Genomic DNA, 27,191 nt, shown 5'->3' with positions numbered 1-27,191 from the left:
ATATATACACACACACATATATATATAGCATCCTTTGTGTCAGAAAGGTTGCTGAAGAGACAGAACTAATACTAGAGTCATAGGAATGCCTTCTAGGATCACAGGAATCTCACGTTCTTCAACTAACTCCCACCAGCTTTCACTCCTGCTACTACATTCAGCCAACTTGTGTCAAAACCGAAGTTTGTATCCCAGCTCTTATTGTAACTGCTACGGCTTTTAGACATGGCTAGTCCTTGCTTCCTCAAAAGGACTCTTGAAGCACTGCTCTCCTGATCTTCCCGCCTCCTCCCTGACCAGTCTTCTTTTCTGACTTCTCCTCATTTCCAAAACCTTCAAATGTTGGCATGTTCTAGGGCTCATTCCTAGAAGTGCTTCTTGTGTCAAAGTTTTAGATATCTTTTATAAGCTCATAACTCCTAAATTGATGTGGCTATCCTTGACATCTGTAGGAGACCCTATTTCCAAAGCCAATTCAGTATTTCCATTGAAAGTCTAGTAATGTTCTCCGAGTTAACATCTCTGAAACTCAACTCCTGACCTACAGTCCCAAAGCTGTTCCTGTTAAGATCTCCTCTGTCTTAATGAAGAAAAAAAATTCACTGTTTTTCTCTAACCAAAAATCTTGTATCATCTTTGGCTCCTCTTTGATTTGTACCCAATATCAAATTTAACAAAAAAGTATTAATTCTACAACAGTAAAGATCCAAAAATGGACTTTTCATTATCTCCACTCCTGGTTCAAGACACTGTCATCTTTTACCTGGATTATTACAATAGCCTCTCACCTGATTCCCTATGTCAGTCCTTGCCCACCTAGCCAGTGTATGATCCTTTCCAGAGGTGTAAGTACAGTCATGCAATTTATCTGCTCAAAACTCTCTAATGGCTCCCCACCTTGCCCAGGGTAAAAATTTGATCCTAGCAATAGCCTAGGAAGCCCTACGTGATATGCCTCCACCACCTGTCTGATATTATCCTCTGACACCTTCATCCAACTCTGCCTATCTAAGAATGCTCTGGCCTCAAGGTCTCCACTATTGCTCTCCTCTCTACCTGGAAAGTACTTGATCTACACACACCCATATTTCACTTCCTCACCTCCTACAGGATTCTACTCAAGTGTCACTTCTTTCCTAGGATTTTCTGACTACTCCAATAAAATCACTATCTGGATAACTAGCAATTCCCATTCCTATTTTTAGTTTTATTTTTCTCCATATATATTATTACAATCTAATATGCTGTATATCTTAAGGACGTGTTTGCTTAATATTTTTCTCTAGTAAAATTGCAAGCTCTGAGAATATAATGGATTTCTTTGTTTTGTTAATATTTGCTAAGCATTTCTGACCCTAGGTAAATGCCTGACACATAGCACTAAAAAGTGTGTTGAATGAATGAGTGATCGTACCATAGCAATACCAGCAGAGGCCAGGTGCGGTGGCTCATACCTGTAATCCCAGCACTTTGGGAGGCTGAGGCGGGTGGTTCACAAGGTCAGGAGATCGAGACCATCCTGGCTAACATGGTGAAACCCCATCTCTACTAAAAACAAAAAAAAATTAGCGGGGCATGGTGGCGGGCACCTGTAATCCCAGCTACTCGGGAGGTTGAGGCAGGAGAATTGCTTGAACCCAGGAGGCGGAGTTTGCAGTGAGCTGAGATCACGCCACTGCACTCCAGCCTGGGCGACAGACCGAAACTCCATCTCAAAAAAAAATATATATAAAAATATAAAAAATTAGCCGGGCGCGGTGGCAGGTGCCGTAGTTCCAGCTACTCGGGAGGCTGAGGCAGGAGAATGGCGTGATCCCAGGAGGCAGAGCTTGCAGTGAGCCGAGACCGCACCACTGCACTCCAGCCTGGGTGACAGAGCGAGACTCCATCTCAAAAAAAAAAAAAAAGAAAGAAATACCAGCAGATACTAATTAAAATTTTCACATATAGATAAAGCACAAAAATCTTGATATAAGAAGAAGTAGAGCCAGGCATAGTGGCTCACACCTGTAATCCAGTTACCTGGGAGGCTGAAGCAAGAGGATCACTTGAGGCCAGGAGCTGGAGAACAACAGCCTAGGCAACATAGCAATAATCCATTTCTAACTTTTTTTTTAAATTAGCTGGGCACAGTGTCTCACACCTGGTAATCCCAGCTACTTGAGAGGCTGGAAGGATCGCTCCAGCCCAGGAGTTTGAGTCTGCAGTGAGCTATGATCATGCCATTGCACTCCAGCCTGGGTGACAGAGCAAGACCCTGTCTCTAAAAAAAATAAAAATGAACACATAAAGAAATAGAAGTTAAGCTTGGCAACATTTTAGAACAGAATAGAGAGAGGAATATGTAAACATTGCTGTTTATAATTATCAAATTTTATTGACCTGGTTAATTTCATAATAGAAAATCTTTAAAACAAAAATGTATCAATCCAATGTGTGGTGACACTACACATGAGCTGATAGAAGTAACATGATTTTTCTGAGCTTATTTTTGACAGTGCTGATGATGGAATCACAGTCTGAAAAGTTGAAAACCAACCATCTCATTGTAAGGTGAAGCTGAGATCTGAAACCTAGCAAGTTCATATGGATCATCCAAGATCAAAGCCTCCTGACTTTGTGTTCAGTCCCACTTTTACTAGCCTACGCTGCTTTGGCAACTTGAGAGTCCTCATCAAACCTCTAAATGTGGCAGCCTGCCTTACCTCTTTATCATTCTTCCTTTAACTAGAGCTCTCTTTTTCTCCCACCATTCATTTATCCACCCATCCCTTTCTTCCTTTAATGTATACAAGCCCCAAAGTGACTAACACATATGAGCTCTCACATATTGAAGGAAGACATTCGTTTGATTGGTTGAAAGCTAAACAATCATATGTTAATGTTGATTCATAGATTTTTTTTTTTTTTTTTTTTTTTGAGATGGAGTCTTGCTCTGTCGCCCGGACTGGAGTGTAGTGGCGCAATTTCGGCTCACTGCAGGCTTTGCCTCTTGGGTTCACGCCATTCTCCTGCCTCAGCCTCCGAAGTAGCTGGGCCTACAGGCGCCCACCACCACGTCCGGCTAATTTTTTGTATTTTTTTTTTAGTAGAGACGGGGTTTCGCTGTGTTAGCCAGGATGGTCTCGATCTCCTGACCTTGTGATCCGCCCACCTCGGCCTCCCAAAATGCTGGGATTACAGATTCATAGATTTTTTAAATTGTGCCTTCTTTTGTCTTCTTTTATTTTAATATGATGAAGGAAAGAGTAAGGAGGCCCAATTAACTATCTTAATACAAGATTTTCTATTTAAATGAAAATATAATAAGAAGTAATGGGTTGTCAATAATATAATCAATACAGAACTAGAAATAGATTTGTCTAAAAGACTATAAGCCAAATATGAGAAAAAATAACAATAAAAGACTAAGCATAAATTAATTTCTTATTGAGAATGGAAATTTCGAATGGCTGTTTTTATTGCATAGGTCTTGTAATTTCTTTAAACAATCTTGTGATAATTGAAGAAAAAGCAAAAAGAAAACAACTGCAACTGAAGTGTAATGTGTGATAAAGCAGCAGACGCTGTGTTGGCAGCTCAGATAGGTGGAGTTATTATCTGACAACATACAGGAGGTGCAGTAGTAATGATCTTTTGCTGATGGTTGTGGTGTATAAAACATCATCTTTTATGTAATGACAGGAAGCACTTTAGCATTGTGATCAGGCCCAATTCAGGTGCAATTCATGTATATATTTTCTAAGTCTAAGGCAAATAAATTGTTTTTAATGAACTGATATTATTAGTTAGAATATTATTGCCTTTTTGGGAATAGCTTTATTGAGATATAATTCACACACTGTGCAATTCACTCATTTAAAATGTTATAATTTGGCCGAGCGCAGTAGCTCATGCCTATAATCCCAGCACTTTGGGAGGCCGAGACAGGTGGATCACTTGAGGTCAGGAGTTCGAGACCAGCCTGGCGAACATGGTGAAATCCTGTCTCTACTAAAAATTCAAAAATTAGCCAGGCATGGTGGCAGGTGCCTGTCGTCCCAGCTACTCGGGAGGTTGAGGCAGGAGCATCGCCTGAACCCTGGAGGCAGAGGTTGCAGTGAGCCAAAATTGTGCCACTGCACTCCAGCCTGGGTGACAGAGTGAAACTCTGTCTCTAAATAAATAAATATGTAAAATTTAATGATTTTCAGTGTATTCATCAGTATGTGTGACCATCACTACAGTCAATGCTAGAACATTTACATAGCATCAAAAATAAACCCTGTACTTTGTAGCTGTTAACTCCCCTATTCTTCCAATTCCTCTAGCCATAAGCAGCCATTTGTCTCCTTTCTATGTCAATATGTTTGTCTATTCTGGACATTTCATATAAATGGAATTGTATAATATATGGTCTTTTGTGACAGGCTTCTTTCCTCTTGCAAAATGTTTTCATGGTTCATCCATATTATAGCATGTATCAATACTTCATTCCCTTTCATGTCTGAAAAAAATCCCATTTTATAGATATACCATTTTTGTTTATCTATTCATTCATCCATTGAAGGACACTTGAGTTGTTTCCATACTTGGCTATTATAAACAATGCTGCTACAGGCATTCATTTGCAAATGTTTGTGTGGAGATAGGATTTCATTTTTCTTGGGTACATACCTAGGAATGCAATTGTTATGACGTATAGTAACTTTATGTATAACCATTTGAAAATCAGCCAGACTGATTTGCTAAGTGGCTGCACCATTTTACATTCCAACTGGTACTGTATGAGTGTGTGTATTTTTCCACATCCTTGTCAACACTTGTTATTATCTGGCTATTTTATTCTAGCCATCCTAGTGTATGTGAAGCAATATCTCATTGAGATTTTGATTTGCATTCCCTAGTGTCTAATGAAGCCAAGCATTTTACTGCAATTTAGCTGTTCTACCATTAGCTGTAAAATTTTAAATGTCCATTTATTAGTTTGAGGGAGAGTATCATGGCCTTACTATCTCAGTAAATGATTAAGTGTTGATGGATGCTATTAGATCTTTAATTAATAAACTATTTAATCAATTTAATAATTACTTCTTTAGAAAAGTGTAAAAACATTACCAAAAAAGGCAAAGAGAATAGTGTAAGTCATACCCATCTACCTTCAACCTAATATGATATGTGTTTACATTGTCATCTTTTATTCTGAGCCTGATTTTATAACATAGAATATTAAAGAAGGAGTTGATAGTTCTTTAGTTTCTTATATGGCCCAATTTTTTTGCTCCTTTCCTCTGTAAATAGAGGCAACTGCTGTGATAAGTTTTGTTTTCCTCTAGATTATGTTTTTACATGTGTACTACACACATATGTAATCATTTACAAAATGCATCATTATCTTATGTTTTAATACATTCATGCATATTTCAGTCTTTCTGCAACCTGCTTTTTTGCATTGTTTTTAAAATCTATTCTATTTAATTTGTATAGCTTTACTTTATTCATATAATCTGTTTTCTGCTTTCTAGTATTTCTAGTAGTCTTTTTGCTATTTATTTTTATTATAACTTATTTATGAGTGCACAGGCTTTTTCCAGGTTTTATGTTTTTTCTTTTGTTTTTGTGCTATTAATAACAATGGGGAAGTTAACATTCCTATATACACATGTCTCCTACATATGGAACTTCTTGGACATATTTATGTAAAAACAAGATTCTAGGTTGTTGTCTAGACCTATTTTTAATCTTTACCAAATGGCTTTAAAAAGGTTTTCTCTGTTATTTGCTTTAAACAATTATATCCCTGCCACGTTCCTGTAACATTACAGTGAAGCATTTTAATCATGGTCAACTTGTGAATATGAGATGGTATCAGATTGTTTTAATTTTTTTCTCTGAATTTTAGATTCTAGGAAAGATAGAACATATTCAAATTTTTGTTGTATATTTGTGTGTGTAGATATACAAACATCTTTCATCATTTGTGGATTATTAATAATAAATTATAATGCATAGGTTATTTGTGAAGAATTGATGTATGTCTGATACTGATTCTTAATATTTATAAGTAGTCATATATGGACTATAGCTCTCCAAGTAACAATTCTTTTTAATATATTTTAGTAATATTTTACAATTCCCTCCATACCTTTAGATTTTTAAAGTAGATACTTTTAGTTTTTTATTACTTTTAGGAACAAGCTTTATTGCACTTGTTACTTTTGATATTATTTTTAATAGTATATTTTATATTACATTCGCTAATGGTTCATTGTAGGTACCTTGGAAATCTATTGCTATTTGCATAATGCTCTTTTATATAGTAACCTTACTGAGCTCTTATTTGTTCTAATAATTTATGTGTGTATTCTCTGAGCACATTACTCTTGGATTTGTTAATAATAGATGTTGATGCCTCTTTTCTTTTTCTTCTCTTATGTCATTGCCTAGGACCACCAGTACAATGCTTCAATGTTGGTAGAAGCACTAAATATCCTTGTTTTGATTGGACCTAAGTGAGAATTCGTTACTGTATCAGTGTAAAATATAATATTTGTTACAGGTTTTTGAAAGTTTCCACTTACCAAGTTATCGACAGTCTCTTCTAGTTCTAGCTTGCCAAGATTTTTTTCAGTGATGATTAAGCATTGACTGTCATCTACAGTTATTTAAGGGATTATATGTTTTTCCATTTTAAAATCTGTTAACATTCGGTAATAATATTAACCATTATGTTCTTGCTTAATTATTTTCCATTCTTTGTGAAAATGTCATAATTTTAATATTCTAATCGATTCAGTTTATTGGGGTTTATTAATTTTTGCATCTAACTTTAGTGGGAATATCTAATTATTTAAAAATGTATAAGCCTTTCAGTTTGACTTTTTGCTTAAAATATAAATTACTTGATCCTTCATAGATTTGTAAAACTGTTTCTTTTGGAGAGGTAGCAGGAGATTTTTGATATCTGATCTTTTTAATTTTGATTTTTAATTTTTTTCTTTTTTCCCTTTTAATATTTTATAACATATAATTTCTATTTATTATTAATTAAATACTGGTAATTTTAAACAATTTGTTCATTGTATGAAGTTTTAAAAATGTATTGAAACTAAATCATTAAATATACTTTCCCATTTTATTTTAGTATTTACTATGTCTGTCCCATTGTAATGAACCTTCTTTTCTTTTCCTGATGAACATTATGGGAGATGTGTCTATTATATTTGTCTTTCAAAGTGCCAGTTTTGAATTTGTTGGTTATCTATATGTTTTTGCTAATTCCAGTCTGTTCTTAAGTTTATTATTTTCTTCCTTTTACTATCTTTAAATTTTCAAATTGCAAGTTGAGAAATTTGAAAATTTATTTCAATCTTTTTTGTTATAAAATAAATACATTTATAGCTATACATTTATCTTTAAGTACCATCTTTGTGGCAATACATACTTTTTTAATGTGTAATGTATTTATTGTTGTCTATGAGTAAATATTTTATAATATCTAAACTGTTAACTGCCTTAGCTCACAGTTTATTTCATAGTATGTACATTAAATAAATATTAAACAATAAATTAGTAAAATAAATATTAAATTAATAGGAAATACATGTATACATTTTCTTTCCTAATTTTATTGGATTTTTAGAAACTATCTTTTCAGTATCAATTTTTATATTAATGTCATCAGTTCAGATATTGTGATAAATGTGTTATTGATTCTTTAGAGTTTTTAGTTTCATGAAGCATGATGAAAAACATCACAGGTTAACTTATTTTTCTTTTTGAAAACCAACAAGTTATGACACATATATATACTCCTGTAATTACTACCACAATCAAGATAGAAATATGTCTTCCATCACTGAAATTTTTCTCATCCCTCTTTGCAGGCAATATTTCCCAAGCCCAGAGTAGCAATACTGCTGTTTTGCATTTTTTCACTATAGATTACTCTTGTTTTCTTAGCACATCATGCAAATGAAATTAGTTATTCTGTGCTTTTTCAGCATGAATTATTTGGCCAATTCTTTTGAGATTCATTCACGTTATTTGTACTTATTATTAATTCATTTCTCATATTACTGAATATTATTCTGTTATATGAATATATTTAAATTTGTTTATTCCTCTAAGGATGGTTATTTAAGTGATTTCCAGCTTTTGGCTGTTATAAATAAATCTCAAAACATTCACCTTTTTTGCAGATGTACTTTTTATTTACATAGTGTGTATAACTAATGAGTGAAGTTTCTGGGAAATACAGTTAGTGTTTGGGTGACTTTATGAGAAACTGCCAAACTAGAACTGTGCTTGGCACACATAGAACTGTGTTCCAATGTGGTTAAATCATTTTATATTTTTCAAAACTGCTCTAATTCCTCACGAATACTTGGTATTTTCTTAGGCTTTTAATAGGGTGATCTGGAAAGACTTAGCTGAACAAAAATTGAGGCTATACTTGAAGTAGATGAAGGAGTTTTCATGTGGGTGTCATGGGGAAGAGCTTTGCAGGCAAAGAGAACAGCCACTGCAAAGACCTGGGATCTAAGGAGGAGTCCAGTCTGACTGGGGTGGAGAGAACTCACTGAGGGAAAGCAAGGTAACAGAGAGGTCAAACTTTGTAGGACATAGGGAGAACTTTGGCTTAGGAGTGAAAACAGTAATTACAACATTCGAGAAGAAGTGGAAGTATCAATCTGGCTGAGGTATTGAGAAAAAATTATAGGAATGCGCAGGATGGGGCAGGGAGACAGTTAGAGGCTACTGCAGTGATCCAGCAAGAAAAAATGGTGGCTGGGACTAAAGTGGGAATGATGGCGATGCTGAGAAATGGTAGGATTTTAAAGATATCTGAAGGTAGAACCAGCAAAATGGCCTAGTAGAACTGAATGTTGAATGTGAGAGAAAGAAAAGAAGCAAGAATGATCCAAGATTTTACCCTGAATGCCTGATTTGCCATCAACTGAGACAGGTAGAGCAAGTTTGAGGGGGAATATCAGGAGACCTGTTTCAGAAAGGTTTAGTTGGATACGTCTATTAGAAAGAAATCCAAGTGGCTAGGGTGAGTAGGTATTGCATTTATGAGTCTAAAGTTCAGGAAAGAGGTTCTAGATGGTGGATTTATTGTGCATAAATACTGTTAAAAACCATAAAACTACTTTACTATTTCATTCTGTGATCAACAAGTTTAGTCTTTGTTTGGTTTTTCTTTTTAACATCACACTTTGGAATCCTTCCAGTTTTCATGCCACTTCATAGAAATATGCACACTGTTGGGTAATTTATCAGCAGTTACATCTGTTGACATTCCAGCTGTTCCTCATGGTATCTTCCTCCCTCTCAAAATCAGAAAACCAAGAATAAAATGACACCTGACAACCTCGCCAGCTCAGCACATCTGGAGGCACTAAATGTCTGACTCAGGAAATGTGCATCAAACTGACGGGCGAGAAAGTACTTAAGAAACCATTATAATTTTCAATTTTTGAAGGTTTTAAAAATAATTAGAAAAATGAATTTAAATGAATTATATTTTTAGATGATTAAAACATTTCCTCCAACCGTGGGTTCTTTGAGACAACTTAACCATTTTGCATCTAGTGCTCTAGAGAACATTTTAGTACTTAGAAAAAACATCACATACTTTAAAATATGTATAATGTATAAACATAGAACAGTATTTTTACTGATCATGTCTGAAGCAATACTAACAATGAAAGCTAAATTTAGTTAACCATCCAACATAAACAAAAAAATATTTTCTGCCATATTCTAGGAGACTTAAATTTTAAAGTATTCATATATAACTTCCTCAGTAGTGTTATTCCAGGCTTGTCGTGTAAAGTTATGTAAAGTTGATGATGCTGAAGTCTTGGTGACATCATTTTTTCAGCTTTCTTCACTTGTTTAGAGTTGGAGGGAACTGGCTATAGCAAGATGATTGAGATTTCTTTGCTGTTCAGTTATACCTTGCTGGGCTTTTCTTGTGTTCAAAAACAAACTGTAGTTAGTAATCGATAGTTGGTTTTGGTATTCAGGCAACAACGTATATGTTCTTTTGTGCCCTATGTACTTGAAATAACATTCTCAATTCCTTTCTAATCAATTAAAGGTGAATACAGACCTTTGTTACATGATTTGTGATGTATAAAGTAAACCTCTTTTAATAAAAGTGAGGCAATGTGCTTCCTTTGGCAACAACTGTGTACGGACATCCACCAAAAGCCTGGTACCATATTTTTAACATGTAACTTAGTGTTCTCATTTTTAATATAATTTCAGTATTTGTTTTTATAATGGTTGATGGAAAGCTTGGAAATGGAGATGTTAATTTAGTTTCCCGTCATCGCTTGTGTTCTCTTGCAGAATACACCAAAACATATGTTCATGTTTGTGAAGAAGCTTATGTTTTTGTTTGGTTTTACTCTTTATTTTGTAATAAATACGAGTTCCACAAGAAGTTGCAAGGTAGCACATGCATCCCTTCATCCAATTTCATCCAGCCATTACATCCTACAGAATTATAGTATAATTCAGAAACCAGGAATTTGATGTTGGGTTAATGCGCGTGATCATTCTACTGTTCTATGCCATTTTCTCACATGTAGATTTGTGTAACCACCAATATACATTTTTATATGATGTAGTAAAGTAATTTTCTAAGTTAAAGGTGTCAATACTCATACATATAAACGAGGGCTGACCCTCCAGATAATTACCTTAAAACACTATGTATTTCTTTCAAATATGGAAATTGTGCTCAAAATGTTTTTGAAGGTCTCTTCTTTTGCAATGGTGCATCGAATTTGTTTGCAAAACACAAAAGAAACCTACCTAGTTCATGCATTCTTCCCTGAAATCTTACTGTATTCCCCTTTTACAGTTGCTGTCTCATTCTCTGTTTTCACTATGCTAGATTCCCAATTCTTGTTTTAAACCTAAGACTTTCCCATTGCCTACTTCACTGCTGGCAAACTGCTTTGCCTCCAAATTTACTGAGAAAATAAGACTCTCAGATATGAGATTTTTGACTTCTCAGCAACCACTGCTACAATGGAAGAGTCTACATCCTATCCAAAACCCTTCCTTCCACCTTCCACTTCCTCCTATGACATGGTAGATGAGAGAAAGATTCAGAGGACTTTCCTTCTGGGGAAGAGTCCGTGATGGTATCCCCTCACCTTGCAAGGCTGATCTCTGTAAATTTTGCAGTCCCTCCCATTCCCTACTCAAACCTAAAGCATCCTGTTCTTGCTTGGCCAAAAATAATTACTCTGCTTGGAGTTAAAAGGAGGTGAGGCCAGAGAAACAGTGGGGAAGCTTTTAATTGTAACTCTTTTCATTGTAAAATGGGGTATACATCAAAATGGAAATCTGTATGAGATTGTGTATTGAGGACTATTTTTACCAGATCTTGCAGCTCTGGCCATGTGTGGGCCAGCATGTGGTTCCCTGGCTTTAGAGGTGAAAAGTACATATCATGTTCTTCTGGAGAGTGACCCAAGCTTAGTCAAGAAAAAACTGCACTGGAGTCTTTCCTCATCGAATCACTTGAGCAGAATGTTCATTCATAATATTAGTGCAAAAGTGATCAGTGTATAGTTTATGGCTGCCAAAAAAAGCCTCTCAGACATAATGCTGAACATCCAGTTTGTTTTATTAATATTTGAATGGATATATTTCTGGGTGAAATATACATTTTCAGTGAATAGACATTTTAAGCCATATTTGAATGTGTTTCACCTTGCAGCTTGAATATTTCCATTGTGTCATGAGTATGGCATATTTCAATATTTTAAACAACCGAAGACAGAAAAGAGAATATTTGATTTGTGTGAACCTGTTGTGTGTATACAGTGTTTTCTTAGAGAAAGTGTGCTGATTTTTGTGACCCAATTAGAAATATGCGGAAATAGTCAAAAATCATTTGGACAGTTAGTGAACCCAAGGGTCTGTAAGTTTTAGCAAAGCTGATCCAGTACTAGTGCTTGCTTCCAGACTGCCCCCGTTTCCTAAGCAAGTGGTGTTCAAAATTTTAAGCGACCTCAGGCTAAAACCTGTTAAATCCATTGTCAGTTCATTTGCAAATTCTTCTCTCTCCCTAACCTGAAAATGTTTGAATTTGCTAATCCATGTAGTCAGCATTTGACTGTGGAATTTTTGCTCACCCTAGGCAAACTGTAAATTGCCTACTCTTTCCAAATCCCAGTCTTTGACTCACACACCGGTCATTTTGCATTTCGTTCCCAGTAATGTTTTGTGTTTGGAGGGTGGCCACCTGCTCTGCCTCTGTAGTAAAGTCAGACTTGCGTTTAGAACATGCACAGATTTAAGATCAATTACCATTTTATCCAAACTCTGCTGTAAGACTGCGATGAAATTGTGGTACAAATTAGTCAGTGAACCACCTATTCAGAGGTTGTTAGAGTGCTGATGCAGTGACAAACATCATTTCTTCTCAAGCTCCTCAGAGACATCATAATGAAGTTTCCTGGTTGGAGTAGTGTAGGAAATCTCTTTTGTGGTGTTTAGAAAAGATAATGTTGCAGTTGCCAATACACACAAATGGAGTTCAAATCCTGTTGTCTCTAAATAAGCAAAAAATGGAAGAATAGATTGTATTAAAATAATTCCCTTGTTCACAATCATCTATTGCACCTGCTGAGTTAATGTTGTCTATTAACATCCCAAAGTAATGAGTATTTTCATAAAGGCATGATATAACCTCATACAGTTAATACTAACCTCATACAGTTAATACTAACTTGGTTGATAAATACTGTTTTTGTTTGGTTGGTTTCTTTAGCATCTATCATCACCCTCATCAAAGCTGTTGGTCTATGTCACCTCTGATCTTACTGTCTCTTGAATATCATGACATAATCTAAGAATTCAGAGAAATGGTCATTGCTTTTGGACACTCATGACATTGAATTTTGCATAGTTTAAGAAAAGGGGATTTTAAACACAATCTGTGTTGAGCAGTAGGGAACAAATACTCTAGTAATAATAATAATGATGATAATAATAATAATAATAATTTCTTAAAGACCAGAAATAATTTATCCTGATCTAAACATCTGTAGGTGAACAATACAACAAAACCTTTGGCCAATGTGGTAAAAATATGTCCTAAATAGGCTCTTTGCTTCTACTAGTTCTTCCCTATTATGTAATCTCAGCAGAGTAGCAAATGTGATTCTTTTAACACATTAGTCAGATCATCTAACCCTGCTACTGGACCGTGACTCTACATTTCACCCAGAATTAAAGCAAAGTTCTCAAATGCCCTACATGAGGCTTTTTGAGGTGGCCTCTCCACTGTTTTTCTGGCCTCACCTCCCATTCTTCTTTCCTTTATGAACTTTCTATGGTTTTAGGATACTTGCATTGACTTCTCTGCTTGGGATGTTCCTCACCTCTGTGTTTGCACGGCAACCCCTCCAAGTCCTTCAAGTCTTCGTTCACCTCTTAATGGAAAATATCTAGTTAAGCTACTTAAAACTAGAACACCCAACCCCACCTTGAGATGCCTGTTTCCCCTTACACTATTCTCTTTTTTTTTTCTTTAGCTCTTATCATTTTCTAACATACTATGTACGTATTTGGCATATTATTTTATTGTCAAGAATTTTCAAGCTTTTACTCCACTTGCAAGCCAACAAATGAAACTAACACAATTTCATGGATGCTGGCAGAAAATATAAAACTAGGTGTATTAGTCAATGTTCTCTTAGAGGGACAGAACTAATAGGATATATATATTTAAAGGGGAGTTTATTAAGTATTCAGTTACACCATCACAAGGTCCCACAACAGGCTGTCTGCAAGCTGAAGATCAAGGAGAGCCAGTTCGAGTCCCAAAACTGAGGAACTTGGAATCCGATGTTCCAGGGCAGGAAGCATTCAGCAGGGAGAAAGGTGTAGGCTGGGAGGCTAGGCCTGTCTCTCTTTTTCATGTTTTTCTGCCTGCTTTATATTCGCTGGAAGCTGATTAGATTGTGTCGACCAGATTAAGGGTGGATCTGCCTTCCCCAGCCCACTGACTTAAATGTTAATCTCTTTTGGCAACACCCTCACAGACACACCCACGATTGATTAATACTGTGTATCTCTCAATCCAATCAAGTTGACACTCAGGATTAATCATCACACTAGGTCAGAGACAAAAGATCTTATTATGTATGACACAGCAAGCTGAATGGACATCACCATGTCTGCATCAGTTTCCCTTGTCTCAAGTAGCATGGGGGCAAGGTGGGTGGGCCCAGAGGGATGCCTGTACTCCCACAGTATTGCCCTATTACAGGAGACAAACTCTGAGCTTAGGAAACCTGATTCTTTTGCAGCGGGCAATAAACATTCCCCCTCTAGAGGGAGATACTATCTATCTTCCAAGGCTGTTCACTGTACAATTATTCTTATACAATTGGCCAGAAAAAGGGCAGTCAGTGCCTTGCTAGCAAGGTGTGCACATGAAAGACCCATGAAGAATTGTCTCCCAACAATAATGTTTACTGTTTATCATACATGCCTCTCACAGTATACATTTCCTAAGAGAGAGAGTTTATTTGTTCAGTGATAGACTCAAAAAGCATGAAAAATGATCTTGGACTTTGTTTTATCAATCCACAATTTCCAAATCTGTTACCTTGTCCCTTGGTGACTTTAGCCAGAGTAATCTTTATCAGTATTAATTTTTTCAACCATAAAATAGGACTAGTAAGTAATGCCTCTCTAACGCATTGTGGGGAGAATTTAATGTAAGGTATCATTAAGTGCTGGGAGTCTCCAAGGCTCAGACATAGATGAGATGTGGAATTTCATATTTACTCTCACGTTAACTTCTGCCAAATGTGATGACTCAAATCTATATCGCTAGCCCGAACTTCTTCCCTAATCTTAGCCCCATATATCCTATCTGACTTCATAGGCATGTGCACCAAAACTGAATTCATGTTGTCTTCCCAATTTGGGTCCTCTTCTAGGATTCCTTCACTCAGTAAATGACTCTTTCATCTACTGATTTACGCAAGCCATAATCCGTGAGTCCTCTGACTCTTCCTTGTCTCTCGACCCATCCCACCCTCATGTCTAACGCTCAGCACCTCTTCTTAATTTCAACTCTTAAATATCTTTGAACTCTATCCATTTTTTTTTTCTATTTCTACTGATGGAAAGTTGAATCAATGCTAGTGAATCCCAACTGTTTCAGACCAGCACCTTTTTTTTATAGCAGATGTTTTATAATGCATCCTTAATATATTAAAAAGGAAACGCATAAATGATATAAGCAAACTTACATATACAATTTCAAAACGAAACCAAAATATTTAGCTGTAATATGAAATATGCACATAAAGAAAATAACTTACATTAAATTAGTATGTATTGCAGTGTGAAAATATCAGGCTTGGCTAGACCGGAAGACTTAACAATGAGAGGGTTCCACCTACATAAATAATCTGTGTGAATTTGACAGCTACAAAGGCACACAGGTCGATTGTATTAGACTCAGATGGCATCACCTTCAGTGGTATGATTTTCCAAAATGGCAAAAACACTTAGTAATTTCCCAAACTGAAGTATTAGGTTGGCGCAAAAGTAATTGCAGTTTTTGTTATTAAAAGTAATGGCAAAAACTGCACCTACCTGATATAATCATCTCTCCACTCACGTAGTGGATGCACATTCTTTGAAAATTCAATGTGTTCATAAATCACATAAAAATTCTGTGTTTATATGTAAAGGTAACTAGGTTATAGGCAATTTTTTTTACTTTTATTTAAGTCTCTGCTTTTGAGTGAAACATTCTAAACTTTGTGAGACACAGACAATTCTCCCTTTAAGTATGAATGTCTTGCACATTGCAAAATATGCCTAAGAGGCCTGGACCTCAGCAAACAATAAGGGCCATAGCCACTCCTCTGAAAAAAAAAACAAACAGAACAAAACATTCTTACGAATTTCTAATATTGTCCCTGAGTGGATGCTACTCCCATTGAGAACTATGGCTGTGGACTAAACTATTTGTATTCATACCTCATTAACCTCCTAACAATCTTTTGTTTCCCTCTTATTTCCATTAATTTATTCTCTACTTTAGTCAAAGCTGTTTACCAAATCCAACTTGATTAAGCCACCTGGGTTAGTTTGAGTTCTCCGGACAAACAGAACAAATAGAAGATGAGAGAGAGAGAGAAAGAGAAAGGAAAAGAGAGCGAGAGAAAGAGAGATGTAGATATATAAAAAGAGGTTTATTATTAAAAATAGTTTATGTGATTATGTAGGCTGAGAAGACCTAATATCTGCAGCCAGTAAGCTGGAGACCAGGAGAGCTGATGGTGTAGCTCCATTCCAAAAGCCAGCAGGCTCCAGGATCCAGAAGATCTCATGTTTCAGTTCAAGTCTGAAGGCAGGAAAAGACCAATGTCTTAGCTCAAAGCAATCAAGAAGAGAAGCCTCCTCTTACTTATAACAAGGACTTGCCTACATTAGAGAGGGCAATCTGATTTACTCAGTCTACCAATTCAAATAATAGTCTCATCCAAAACACCCTTAAAGACACACCCAGAATAACATTGAACCAAATATTTAGGCACTCCATGGCTCAGTCAACACATAAAATTTACCATCACACCACCCATTACACAAATCCTTTTATTGTCTTTTCTTTCTCTCAAGACACAAAAATATGTGTGTGACTTTTAAAGGCTTATAAGACTCCCATCTGCTTTCAAGCCATATTGTATCATATTTCATATTCCTCTGTGTGCCTTAGCCACACTGACCTAATTATTCTGCAGATCTATGTGCTCTGATCCTTCACACAGGAGGGCCTGTGCATATTTATTTCCTCAATATACTCTTTCTACCACAAAAACTTTTCAAGGTAAGGCCTAATTATAGCTTCACTCTTTAGAAACTTTAGCTTTTCTGCTTAGCAGTGATAATGGCCTTTCAGGAAATTGTATTTTAAACTTTTCTATATGGCCAGGGTGACATAAAAATGTTTAGCAAGTATGGCATGGGGAACAACCAGTCAAAATGCATGCCAGCCCCTGAATCAATGTCCTAGAGACCCAAGGCATTCATTATTGGATTGTGGTCTGTTCTAGATTGGGATGATCTAGAATATTCCTGGGGGGAGAACAGGGTAGCTAACAGTTAAGCCTTAAGAGAATCAGTACAACTGTTGAAAGTATCCCCAAATTATTCTATTATTATTATTACTATTATTACTTGCTATCTGTTACATGCCAGTATTTACACTTAGATGGAGTTTATGTATAGATTTTGGCAGTACTCTCAAGCAACCCCACACTTGATTATAGCACAGGGGTGTCCATTCTTTTGGCTTGCCTGGGTCACATTGGAAGAAGAAGAATTGTCTTTGGCCACACATTAAATACACTAACACTAGCAATAGCCGATGAGCTAAAAAAAAAATCACAACCAAATCTCATAATGTTTTAAAAAAGTTTATGAATTTGTATTAGGCCACATTCAAAGCCGTCCTAGGCTGCATGTGACCCACGGGCCATGGACAAGCTTGTTGTAGAACGTAGAGCCCCATGTCTTCTCCTTCCCTACCTTTTCCACAAGTATAATTTTAATTTAACTGGTAAGACAATTTGATTGAACATTCTATTGCAAGACTGTAAATTCAGTGAGAGGAAGGACTATATATATTTTTGTTCACCAGTGTACATTTAATATTAGGCTTTATGTCTTCACCCAAATCTCATCTTGAATTGTTATTCCCATAATCCTCATAATCCCCATGTGTCAAGGGAGAGACCAGGTTGAGGTAGTTGAATCATGGGGGTAATTGAGTCATGGGTAATTTCCCCCCATGCTGTTCTCATGATAGTGAGTGAATTCTCAGGAGATCTAATGGTTTTATAAGGGGCCCTTCCCCCTTTGCTTGACACTTCTCCTTCCACACCTTGTGAAAAAGGTGCTTCACTTCCCCTTCACCTTCCACCATGATTGTAAGTTTCCTGAGGCCTCCCAGCCATGCAAAACTGTGAGTCAATTAAACCTCTTTCCTATATAAATTACCCAGCCTCAGACAGTACTTTATAGTAGTGTGAAAATGGACTAATAGAATAACCTCTCCCAAAAATACGTGGTGCATACTGAAGTCAATAGATATTTACTGAAAGTACGAATGTTAATGCCTTTCATGTAGTTACAGTATGCAACACATCTTAATTTCCTCTTTTCCTTCCTTTTTACCTCCAAGAACAAAAAAGTATATATTTTGGACACCCGTGTTCTCTAATAAAGTATTCCGAGAACGGGGTTACTTAAGACTACTGTCAAAATCTATTTGTAAGCTTCATCTAAGTGTAAATATTAGCATGTAACAGATAGTAAGTAATAATAAGTGTGTATATTAAATACTAAATAAGTATATATGTATAAATAACACTAAGTATTACTAAATAAGTATATATGTATAAATAACACTAAGTATATATATGTATACTATTTAGTATGTATACTATTCAGTATCTATATATATATACACACACACTATTATATATAGATATATATTCTCTAGATAGATAAATACTTATTTCAGTCAATACATATCAATAATTTGCACTACCTGAAAGTTTTAGGAGCAAAAATCAAATTACATAGTAAATCTTGGAATTTCCCTTTCTAATTCTAATGTGCCTAAAATAGAACATGAAATGGGAGACTTATTTTCTTGATATAATTGCTTCCATTTTCTTATCCTTAGCTTTGGGTAAACTCAGTACAGACCTCAACTCTTGTTTTCTCTCTCATGCCAGGAGTTGTGTCTTCTGTTACACCAAATGCATTGCCAACCTCATGCTCACTCCTAGGAGATTCATCGAGGAGGAGATGGAAACATAGGCTTCCGTGACTTTAGGGACTTAGATGAGGAAAATATTTCTAAAGAAAATAAAAATAAATTGTGATGCCTCGAATCAAAATGAATTAAGAGACCACAAACTAAGACAAATGCTGATGATAAAGTGTCATGGCTGGTATTTAAGTGTCATTTATACACCTTTAAACTTCAAAATTTCCAAAACAAAGCACTTTTTCTTGTACTGATGATCTAGTCTGTTCAACATTTCATGTAGTTTATGCCTCTGTGAAATTAAATATAATTTGTTTATGGAAACAGAATGAAAACCTAAATTCAAAGCACATTTAAAAAATCAACCTCATTAATTTGGGTCACACGCTCATTGACCCCCAGCACATCAACTCTACCATTCTTTGTGCTTTTCCTGTAAACCTAAAAATATGTTCAGATGAGATCACAAATAAGGGTAGTGAGAAAATATTTAGGTTTATTAGCCAATATGGTTTTTCCACTATTTCTGCACCTCTCATTTTTCCCAACCTCTGCCTCACCCTGACCCCAACCAATTACAACACAGGCATTCTGCCAGCATTGCCTTAGGAGAGGTATCATGCTGAAGGCTGCAACAAAAAGTTCTGGCTTTTGAATTTCAAAAACAATAACAAAAAAAAAAACCCTGTTACCCAGGAACAAAGTAGATTTGAAAGGATGCAAGAATACAAAATCGGAATAATGTTTTGTAATCTCTAGAGTCTAGATAAAATTTTCTGAATAAGAAGAAGGAGAGAAAGAGTAGGAGGAAAAAGAGAAATGGAAAAAAGGTATAAAAAAGTCCCTGTACCTTACCTCTCTCCCCAAGCTCACTCTCCCCAAAGATTAGAATTCTTGGATTGGTATGGAAATAAAAGCACACACGAAGTGTGTCTACCAGCCACAGAGAACATTCTAAGAAACTGGCAAGTTCCATATGTTATCTGAAGGATTTCCTGTTCACCCTAGAAGAGCAAAAAATTGTTAAAGAACCTTTGATGGCCCTGAGAGCTCACAGTGTTTCGCAGGTCCCAGTCTACTAAATGAAAGCAGCTAAGCGTTCCCAATGCCTGATAGGTGGATGGTAGCGGTTGTCAGAGAGCTGGAACTGGAGAACTGCTATAGCCCGAAGCAAGGGATATATCCTCAGGTCCCTGCATGGGTTGTAGTCTAGGGAGGAGATGAGATGAAATACGGCTGAAAAGACAGCCTGCAATGATGATCACCAAGAATCAGATGCCTCTAACCCCCAAGCATGGCACCATGAAAGCCCCTGGAATTTAGATGCCATGCCGAGAAAGTGGAAGTAGATAAAGTAGTTTGTTGACCATAGTTTATTTTCCCACCAAAGAAGAAGTGGGCACAAAGTAGAAGTTAAGCTAATGTATGGAGAAATTAAAATATATTACTCTTACACCACAGAACTTTTAGCAGTTTGATTTCAAGGCCTTAGAAAATGACTTAAAAAGACCACTGTCTCAGTTATGAACTTATTCTGGATGAAGATACCAAGATTTATGAAGATGAGCCATGATTCATCTAGGACTTTACTATAATGAGCCATGATAACAGGTAATACAAAATAAAATAAAATAAAAAGCTGAAGCAGAGAAAAGTTGACAGGATACATCATAGTTCCATGTGATCATTATGCTCTATTTGCTGAGGCTTCTAGACAGTTCCATTACAGATGGGACATAGGCACCTATGGTGTCCTGGCATTCTTATAATCACTGTTTTGGGAAGTCCATAGGATTGAAGAGCCAAGAGCCAAGGAAACAGAAGGCAACTAAGTAGGCAATGCCTTCTATAAGTCCAAAAATAATACATGTCAGGCACATTAAAAGGACATGAATCCATCTTTGACAAAAACAAAAATAAAATTATAAGTTAACGAAGAGGCAAAGCCAAGACTAAAACAAATTATGTGAAGGTGCAGGGCCATTTCCTTGCTTCCATCTCACCCACGTATTCTGAGTTTTCCTGGGGAGGAGTGGGTGATGTAGCCTCTATACCTTCTGCCACCAGTTAGCCCCTGCCCTTCTGAGTCCATTGCCACCAAGGGCCACTGACTCACAGTTCTAAGCTTGTTGGAACTTCAAATTCCTTGTATTTCCCCACCCTATGCTTCAAACTGCATGCAGTTTTATGTAGCCCTTGAGTTCCAGAATGATTGATCTGGAAGGGAGAGACGAAGTAATTTTCATGAAGTCTGATCTTTAGCTAACTTACCCTGCGCTGGGATTCCTCATGGTCCACTGCTCTTTCCTGTAGGGACAGAGAAAAGGTGATTCTGGGAATTACCATACAAACAATTCAACTACATAGAAGCCACAGGGTAGGGAATGTAAGGGTGAAGCAGGGCACATAAAATATCAGAAATTAGTGATTGAAAATCCCTCTTTGTGCATAGTACTAGTTAATGCATATAATAATTTGGAAAACATCGTTGGGATTCTGATCAAGAGGTCGATTATAGCCTATCACCTTATATTTATGCCACTCCTTCAGAATGGAGGACAATTTCCTTCCTGAATAAGGCTAATGGGATGACTCTTAGAAATATCTTCCATACCCATAAAAGCAGTCTCCTAATAATTGATGTATTTCAGTGTTTCTTCAAGTGTGTTTTCTAGAACCACTAGTTCAGTCACCTGAAGTGCTTGTTCAAAAGGTGGATGTAAAACTCGAGCCCAAATCTACTGAATTAGTAGAGACGGATTGAAGTTGAGAGCTGGAACTGGAAACCAAGGAATCTCTGCTTTTTTAAGCAACCCACTTCTGCCCACTAAAGGTTAAGAACAGCTTTTCTAGCCCTTCAAAAACCTTGGCATCATAAACATGGTTTCCTAGCACAGGCATGGGCCGAGTCAAAGTGAGCTGTAGTTTCTTTTGGTGTGAAATGCCTGTGAGTTTCATTAGGGTGAATTGGTCCTCTGGGATTCTGCCCCTTTGGGTGAGCTGAGATTACAGAATTGATTAGCAGCCAAGGGAACAGACTGAGCCTCCAGATCCCGCTGAATAAGCCGCAGCCATGTGTGCAACGCTGAATGTATGGTCCTATGAAATTTATGGCCAACTCTGTTTATAATCTTGTGGCATATGCCTCTGTAGTGTTTGTTTATAAAGGGCCAAGGCTGGGTGTATTATGCATCTCAAATGATATACTGTAGAGTTTCCCAGGATAAATGAAATATGTCCATTTTGTCCCATCTGGATCTTGTTATTTTTTTTTTCCATGATTAGCATTTTGGCAGTTTCCACTCTTCCATTCTGCTGTTCTATGTGCCCAGGGGAGATGAAGAGTTGAGCTCTTTCCAAAATCAGGGTAGTGCTGTGTGGAGAAAAACTACAGCTGAAAGGGCACTTTCTTTATGGTAGATTCTCCACACTCGGCAGAGGAAGCACAGGTTTCAAATATGATTAGTGGACAGTGAAAGCACCATGAGATCAAGGCTCGCATGAGTCACAAAGTGTGGAAATGTTCTTACCAGATGATCATCAGGATACCGGAGATTTGCTGTCCCCAAGAACCAGCTGAGCTTGTGAAATTTTCCACGTACAGTTTCGCTGAGCTGCAGAAGGCGGCCCTGTTCTCAGCTCTGAATTTAGTCTGCTGGAGATAAAAATGGGGTCACGATGTTCATTTGACACCTTGTTAATTTATGCTACAGCAAAACCAAAGCAAAACAAAATTCACTTGTATGCAGTAATGTGGCTTAAAATAATGCTAAAACAGCCCCAAGATCTGTTTTTCATTTTGGGTGAGTTACTGAGGTAGGACTTAGAAACAAAACAGTCTACAAGGGCAAAGGTCTTTTTTTTTTTTCACTTGTGTAATAGTCAGAACTAACCTAGAAATCAGGGCTGTGATGTCCTCATGGATTTGCACTGAAAAGAAAATCACCTATGGTTATTTTTGCTTTTTATTTAAACAAAAATGACTTATAATAATTGATATTTTTAGGTGAGAACTTAGACTTAAAATAGCTTGCCATTTTATTTCACACAGCATATTTCCACTCATTTTTATTCATGTTTATAAACTCTCACTTGCATTATGGTGATTCATTTTATATGTGTAAAATCAGGAAATTAAAAACAAAGTTGTTATAAATAGGCATTGTATAATAACCAAAGTAAAGAGAAAAATTAAAAAATAGCCTTTAGGAGTTTTGATTAAGAATTAATGTGCCAGATGTCAGGTACTGGAATACATTTATTATTTTCATGTTGTTGCAATTAAATATTATATATAACATAAATACTTAGTAAATTTTTGATATACCTTGAGAGGTGCTGCCACTTCAAATGATGAAATGAAGCATTTTCTTCAAAACAAAACCTAAAATCTTTCAGTGAAAATATTGTTCTGATTCTTATATTTATATTGTTTCAGTGGTTACTGACTCCTCCATTGGTGCAAATTACTCTGTCTATATTCATTAATTTTTCCATCTATATCTACATCTATTCAGCTAGCTAATATATATTTCATAATATATTGCCAGCTTATGTATACATTCAAAATATTAGTTTCCCCTTCCCATTTTCTGCCTTGCAGAAATAATACTAAGTTATATTACTTCTAGATCAGACACAGCTTCAGCTCCTGTGACAATTCATCCAAAGCCAAGAAAAACATAAAAACACACAGCTGCATCTCTTCACATCTTTCCTTGGTCCCATTCCTTTAGTTTTTAATAGTTGTTATACCTTAAGTTACTGGAGATTTTTAGCAGTCTCCTGAAAAGCTTGTAAAAAGTCCAGAGACTTACTTGCCATCCTCCAAACAATTCTGATTCAGCAAGCTGGTGCAAGTCAGCCCAGGAATCTGCATAACAAATGACCACCCAGGTAGTTCAGAGGCAGGTGGTCCTGAAATCACACTTTGAGAAATGGTGCTTTAAGACCTGTGAGCTTGTAAAGGAGAGTGAATCACAGGCTTTCCTATTGCACCCCAAAAGTCTTGGAATTGTTTCCCTAGAAGTGAATGCTAGGAAACTATTTCTCAGCTGTCTCTCTGAGGAATGGATATTTGCTGTGCTTCATCAGGCCATGTGGTTTCCTGACAACAGGGGGCACATTTTTTGAGTTTCTACTCCACACTCACCCCATCCCCATCCTTCTGTCCTCTGACTCCTTGATATTGACCATTACTTGAATCACATATGAGCTTGCTCTGTCTTCTTTGGACACTGTGTCTACCTATCTGCTTCTCCTTGGGCAGTCAAACTCTGGGGGCTGGTCAGTTCCACCCTGGTTTCTCTTGGTCCACTAGGTGACATAGGCCAGGTTCCAGAGCCCACTTTCTCCAGGCTTGCTGTGTATCCATGATCAACGTGCCTTACAAACTCTCCTCAAGGCTTTGAATATAAACTTTTCATAGCTCTTTGAGATCTTGGGTTAGGAAAAATTAAAGATCTCTTAGATTGGAGACAAAACACAGGAATCATAAAAGAAAAGTTTGCCAAATTGGACTTTACCAAAATTAAAAGTTTCTGCCCTTCGAAAGATACCATAAACAGAATAAGAAAACCATAAACTGGTAGAAAATATTTATAAAACACCTACGTGCTAAATATAAATAACCTGTTTCCAGAATAAAGAATGAATAGTCAATTAATTAGTTAATATTTCAATAATAAACAACCAAAATTTTATTTTTATTTCTTAACTTTTATTTTAGGTTCAGTGGTACATGTGAAGGTTTGTTACATAGGTAAACTCATGTCATGGGGGTTTGTTGTACAGATTATTTCATCACCCAGGTATTAAGCCCAGTACTAATACTTATCTTCTCTCCTCTCCCTCCTCCCACCCTCCACCCTCAATAGACCCCAGTGTCTGTTATTTCTTTCTTTGTGTTCGTAAGTTCTCATCATGTAGCTTCCACTTATAAGTGAGAATATTCAGTATTTGGTTTTCTGTTCCTGCATTACTTTGCTAAGGATAATAGTCTCCAGCTCCACTCATGTTCCCACAAAAGACATTATCTCATTCTTTTTTATGGCTGCATAGTATTCCATGTTGTATATGTACCACATTTTCTTTATCCACTCTGTCATTGATGGGGATTTAGGTTGATTTACACTCACAACAACTGTGTATAAGTATTCTCTTTTCTCTGCAACTTCATCGGCATCTGCTATTTTTTTTATTTTTCTATAATAGCCATTCTGATTGGTGTGAGATGATATCTCATTGTGGTTTTGATTTGCATTTCTCTAATGATCAGTGATAGTGAACTTTTTTTTTTTCATATGCTTGTTGGCCAAGCTTTTTCATATGCTTGTTGGTCTTCTTTGAAAAGTATCTCTCCAAAAGTCTGTTTGTTCACTGTTTTAATGGGGTTGTGTCTTTCTCTTGTATAATTTAAGTTTCTTATAAATGCTGGATATTACACCTTTGTTGGATACACAGTTTGCAAAAATGTTTTCCCATTCTGTTGGTTGCCTGTTTACTCTGTTGATAGTTCTTTTTGCTGTGCAGAAGCTCTTCGGTTTAATTAGATCCCACTTGTCAATTTTGCTTTTGTTGTGATCATTTTTGGTGTCTTTGTCATGAAATCTTTGCCTGTTATATCCAGGGTGGTATTGCCTAGTTTGTCTTCCAGGTTTTTATAGTTTTGGGTTTTACATTTAAGTCTTTAATTCATCTTGAATTGATGTTTACATATGGTATAAGGAAGGGGTTCAACGTCAATCTTCTGCATATGGCTAGCCAGTTCTCCCAACACCATTTATTGAATAGGGAGCCTTTTCCCCATTGCTTGATTTTTGTCAGCTTTGTTGAAGATCAGATGGTAGTAGGTGTGCAACCTTATTTCTGAGCTCTCTATTCTGTTCCATCAGTCTAGGTGCCTGTTTTTGTATAAGTTTTTAAAAACAAGCAAAAGATTTGAATAGATGCTTACCAAAAACTCTACATAGATATTAGAAGATGCTCAACATCATTAGTCATTAAGATAATGCAAATTAAAACTGCAATGAGATATTACTTTGCCTATAAGTATTGTAAAATACAGACAAAAATTTCAAGTATTGCTAAAACTATAGAGCAACAGAAACTTCGTGAATTCCTGGTAGCAATGAAAAATAGTACAACCACTTTGGAAAACAGCTTGGCAGTTTCACATCAATTTAAATATATACTTACCATACAACTCAGCAATTAAATTTATTTAAAACAAATGAAAACATATCTCCATACAAAAACTTGTATCCGTATGTTTATAGGAAGTTTATTCATAATCATTAAAAGCTGGAAATAAATGTTGATTGACTGTGAGAGCGATCAACAAATATTGTTACCTCCATATAAAGGAATACTGCTTAGTAATAAAGCAAACTTACCCTCTTGCAAAAAGACTTACGAATTTCAAATGTATCAGGATTAGTGAACAAAGCAAAACCCAAAATGCTGAATGCCGTATAATTCCATTTATATGATATTGTGATGGTAACAAAAATATAGGGCCAGGAAGCAGACCACTGGTTGCCAGGGTCTGGGGGTGGAGAGAGGAAACTGATGAAAAGGTAGAGAACAGTGAGGGAATTTTTTTGGTATGAAGGAAATGATCTGTATTTTTGTTTGGATGAGCCTGATAATATATATTTGTTAAAATTTATAAAAATGTGTACCTAAAATGATGAGGCATTTTATTGAATTTTTAAATTTTATACCTCAAAAAACTGCCTTCAAACAAATTAAATTTTGTCAAATATGGCAAGAGCAAGATCTTTTCATGGGACATCTCCTGTGACATTTCAGCAAAATAGTGAGCATTCATTTTTCTTCTACATTCTGTACAGACAGATGCATAATTTTTTCAATTAAATTCGTTCCATCTGAAATTCCATAATCTTTAAAATCAAACTCTTCCTGACTTCATAGTAACAGACCATGAATGAGCTGAAAATATCTCCCTTAATAGTTTTTAAGAGTCTGAAATGGGAGAAGGAAATCAACGTTGTGATAATCATATCATTTTAAAAACTTTAATTCCATTCAAGATGACATTCTCTGGGATATCTGGTTTCTACCAGAATCGCATGTATTTCCCTTGCAATAAATTATGGACATTCACATGGAACAGAGGAAGAGGGTTGTGATAAAAAATGAAAGTACAAACAATAGCAAACAAAAAAAAACAACACACCACTACCACCACCAACAACCCTATCAGCTTTAAGTCATGGCTAATATTCAACTTACTAAAATGCTTGCAGAATAAACCCACCGCTTGCTGACCATGCTCTGGCCACCTGTGGGTGACCAGAAAATTACCTGTAATACAAATAATCCAGCCCGTGCCATCTAGCACATCATGGAG

This window comes from Pan paniscus, chromosome 5 (assembly GCF_029289425.2).
Source record: "Pan paniscus chromosome 5, NHGRI_mPanPan1-v2.0_pri, whole genome shotgun sequence".
Taxonomy (NCBI): Eukaryota; Metazoa; Chordata; class Mammalia; order Primates; family Hominidae; genus Pan; species Pan paniscus.
This window is presented reverse-complemented; position numbering follows the sequence as displayed.